Raw genomic sequence first — 5,045 nt, 5'->3', positions numbered from 1 at the left:
ATTAAAATTAAAATTAAGGTAACAATTTGCATGGACTGTTTTGAGCAAAACAATTAAGTCAAAGTAGCTTAAATCCAGTAATTTTCCCACTTAAATTCAACCAAAAGCTTTAACTTAAAAAAGCCAAAATCATTTGTGTTTGTGGGACTAAGAAAATTAAACAGATCAATTTCAAAAAGTCTGTGAAAAATGACTTAAACTGACCAGAGTTGGGATAACTTAAAAAAGATCCATGCAAATATTTACCTCAATTTTTTTAAGTTGGCCCAGAGTGTAAATGTGCATTTTGATGCAAGTCCCCAAACCAATTTTGCACACTTGTGTAATAATTTCTAAAGCAAAATCCAGCAGTATTTTTGCATGGTATATTTCAAAGAAGCACAACATGACCCCCGGATGCTTTTATTGGCATAAATAACTAATACACGGCTGCATAACCTGCAGAGGCAATGACAGCTTTAAATGTTCTTTCAAGCTGACGAGGAGCTTTTTCCACTCATCTTTCAGGAGTTTCCACCACTCCTGCATTATTTATGCATGTTTTTTTTTTCTTTTTTTGTAAAGGGGGATTATAGCTTTCTCCAAGAGTGTTGTGTTTCGCTTCTCCCTTTTTTGAGATTCAGGTTTGTTGTTCATTTCTGAACTGTCCATAGTTTGCTTCCTTTTAGAAGAACACGCTTTCATGTCATAAATGTCTTATTTTACCATCCTGCTAAATTGAGTTGTGAAGGCAGCTTCTATGACAAACGTTCAAAAACACTTAACACTTTACAAAATTAAAGATCAAACTTCACGGCTCGAGGAAAACCGACTGAATCTAGAAAACGTTCAACTAACTGGTTGCTGACTCAGAAAAATTATGACCCAAATTCTGAGGGCAGATTGAGTGGAGACGGGCAGACTCGGGTGAAGCACATTAGGGTGAAGCACATAATCAGAGGAGGAAGTGCACTCATCTGAAATGAGACCTTCAAAAACATCACAAAGTAAATTAAGTCAAAAAGGAAATGTGCTCTCAGCAGCAGCCGTAATGGGACCCTCCAACTTTTTATATTTTAGTTTGTTTTATCATAATTCCTTCACCCAGAGAAGCCTTTCTCCAAAAATGTTTTCAATGAAACTGTAGCTGTAGCATAAGAGTTATTTTACCCTCGTCAGGTGAGTTGGTTTGCGTTTATTTGCATAATTATGATTTATTTGTTTTTCCAACATTTCTTTAACTTCGATTAAAGTTTTGCGCAAATGTGTAATAAAATGCAGCTAATTGTATTGTCAGATTTTGTTAAAAGTTTTCACATCAATTCTAACATTAAATCTTAGGGTAAACCAATAATTTGTGTATGACATAAAATGCACTGAGCTGTGTACAGTAAATACAGCTTAAACGAATGCTTTTTTTTTATAGTAATTTACCTCAACTGAAATAAAGTCAACAGGATAGAATTACCTGCGTGATTTCTGTAAAGCACTCCAAGAAAAGTTTATATTTTCTAAAGCTGCATGTGAAAAATAAAACAGAAAACACTTTTCTGTAACCCGTGGAATCCATGATCATTTTATGGTATATTATAAGCAACATCAGAGCATCTTTAGACCAGATGATTCCATTTTTTTGGACAGAGTTTTTGTCCTTTTAACGTGAGTCTGGCTTTGATGCCTGTTAGCTGAAATATAGATTTCAGATTGCTTGTATGGTAGCACAAATATAGTTTTTTAGACAATGTGGAAACACTTTAGTTTGATTAACAGGAAGGAGACGGGATCAAAAATAAAAAAAACTTGAAGAAAAGAGTAGGAGACATAAGATATAGTTACCATGTAAAATCCTGTCATCCTATAAATACTTCGGAAGAGAACCATTTGGAAGTAGACAGCATATGACGGATAGTAGAGAAAAACAAATCAACAAAAATCTACGAAGACGATAAGGTGCTAAAAGACATCACTGATTGGATGATGATGTTTGTCCATCATTTCAACTAAAAGTTATTGGACAGGAAGCGATACTGGATATCATCATCCAATCAAGAACGTCCCATAATGCCTAATTTCACAATTTTTTCTTTGCGTTTCATTTTTCTAACATTTCATTTTTTTCTGGTTTCTTTTTATTTTGTTGTGTTTTGTATTTAATTTCAGAAAGATTATAATTTTGCTTTTATAATCGATGTGATTTGGACTTCAGGGCCACCGTAGGCTTGGATTTCTTTTTAGCCATTATATCAGACACACCTTTAAAAAGAAACTGGACAGTCACCTTAAATATTTACTATTTGTATTCATTTCCTCCAGATTTTTGTTAGAACATCCAGTTTTTTTCTGGAATCGTGTCTAAACTCCATAAAATGTTGGATAAATTGTCACATTGGTCATTTAAGCAGCTTTAGAGGGTAAATAAACAACATAAATTGTTGTTATAAAAGTGAAAACATTGAATATAATTGATCGGAATGAAAGGAAACAGTAAAATTATTAAAAGGAAAATAAAACTAGCAAAAGTTTACAATGAAAATGCTGTAAAGATGAACCTTAGAAGAAGGACGTGCTAGTGCATGTTTAAGCCGAGGAGAGCGTGCACGCTCACACACACATTTCACTGGGTAGCTATTTCTGTGGTGCCTATAGAGACCACAACCTTGTAACCACAGGGTTTCTAGTTCAAACCCTTCCCTTACCAGCAGGGATGTAAGTGCTGTGTTCACCTGCACATTTGTAAAACGCTTCATTTTCAAAGCCATGAAAGGCATGCTGGGAGAAAAATCAGTGTATCACATATCCTGAAGTCTGCTGTTAATTTTGTCATTTCTGGATTTTATCTTGATTCACTAAAGGTACAAACTTGCAACATTTGGAAAGACAAAGTAAACATCTGAGGCAAACTTTATACTCTAATATGATAAATTATAAAGATTAAGAAGTTACATCTTTTTTTTTTCTTTTTTCTAATAGATTAAATTAAATAAACAATATTTTCTTCTTGGTCAAACCCAAAAGGGAGTAAACAACATGCGTACATTTACATGAATAGAATTTTCTTTAAGTTTTAAACTCGCCAGAAATAATGTGTTTTGTTGTAGAATATGAAGATTACTGGATATTTCTCTATACTTTAAAGTCATATTTATGAAGACAACAGAGCTTTTCTCAACATGGACCCCTGTGGAACACCAACACTATTTTTATTTAACAAAAATAATTCATTTACGCATAAAACCTATTTACTTAGATAAACATGACAGATATTGTAGGAACAGAAAGTTGTTGACTAATTTAGCTGAAATTAATATAAAAAATTTAGTCATTTTAAATGCAAAGATATACTTCTAACTTTAAATGAATTTGTTTGTAAATTTAAAAGTTGCTTAAAACATCTGAGATCTGAAATAGTCACAATTTAAGCAAAAGTTGTAACACATTAATTTATGTCGTACATTGCTCATTTTTTAGTGGTGTAATAATTAACAGATTCAATCAATTAATCAATTTCTATTCTTTCGATCCAACCAGATCAATCTGACTCAGACAAGTTCTTAACCCTTGTGCTATCAAGGTCATCTGGACCTCCCAAGAAAGCGCCCTGAACTTTTTTTTTTTCCAAGGATTTTTTACCTTCACTGGTGTCTGTGGCAGACATAAAATCCTGTCCACCTTTGCCATGGGAGGGGTCAGACATCATTATAAGGGTGGGGTCATCTGGACCCCATAAAACATGAGTTAAGTGGATTGAATCGACTTGTGCCATCATAAAATCTTTCAAAATGGGATAAATCGATAACTGGAATTGAGAAATACCATCTGGATTGAACCAAGTTTAAAAATGTCAGAGTTCCATCAAAGCGGACAACAAACATGATGACAGCAAAAAATGATCAAACCATCATCTCAGTCCAATGTGTGGTAACAATTTGAATTTTGCAAATATGTGACCATACAGTGTTGAATGATATTTGGATATGAATGGATTTGACATTAATTAAAGCGCTATTCAGCTACAGGCAGTGTAGTGGCGGATAGCGGCCCTGGTCCTGGGCTGCATGCTAGGCGAAACGTGACACTGCGGCTTTGTCAGGCAAGGAGGGGCGCAACACCAGACAAAATTATTGATTATGTTAAACTTTAAGTTATTTTGTTTCAGATTTTAACTATTACAAAATGAGTGGTTTGTAAGAAAAAAACAAACAAATATTGAAATTTGGTGCCCCCTCCAGCAGATTGTGTCCTAGGCGGCTGCCTAGCTTGTCTATGCCAAGGATAGACCCGAAGGAAATCCAAAACAGAAGTTGTACTTTTATGGTTTTCTTCTGTTTGTTTACGTTATTGTTGTTTTTTGTTGTACTTTTATTTTATGAATTTATTTGTTTTAAGGTGAATTTTACTAAGATTTTGACTGATGTTATTTGCACATAAAGCATAAAATCTGGAAATTCAAATTGGCCACACATAATTCGTGCAGCCAAGATGCGCATTGCTGTGTTACCCTCACATATTTTAAGGGTGTTCAAGACTCGATTTTGATGTTGGCTGCACATACTTAAATTAAACTTAAAGTCCCGTTAGCAGTCATGCACTAGATGTGTACAATGTGATGTCTCCATTTGATACATTCCCTAGAAAAGCAGTGGGCTGCAGAAACAGCCACGCCCAGGAACCATTCGGGGTTTAACCATAACCATAATCCTAACCTTTTTCCCCTTCCTGTGGTCTGTACAGCCAAGGAAAACGTTCTGCACTACCTGCACGTATTTAAGAAATTCAGAACAAATACACACTTTTTTTTTTGCTTTTTTTTTCTAAGTTATCGCTGCATAAACAAAGTGTTAGAGATAAGCAGCATGGCGCTACAATAATTGCGAAACTGAAATCAAGATTGCGGACAAACCTCAAAAGAGAGCACCGATTGTGCTCCTATTTACTCGAATATAGATAAAATACAACTTTTGTTTTGGACATCCATCGGATCCAGCAGGTCTATCCAGCATTTTACCAGCAGCTACGTCTTGATTAATCAGTGTCTTTCACACAAAGGATATACTGTATCTGCTGGT

This window comes from Oryzias melastigma, linkage group LG4, assembly GCF_002922805.2.
Source record: "Oryzias melastigma strain HK-1 linkage group LG4, ASM292280v2, whole genome shotgun sequence".
Lineage (NCBI taxonomy): Eukaryota > Metazoa > Chordata > Actinopteri > Beloniformes > Adrianichthyidae > Oryzias > Oryzias melastigma.
Note: the sequence above shows the minus strand (reverse complement) of the source record.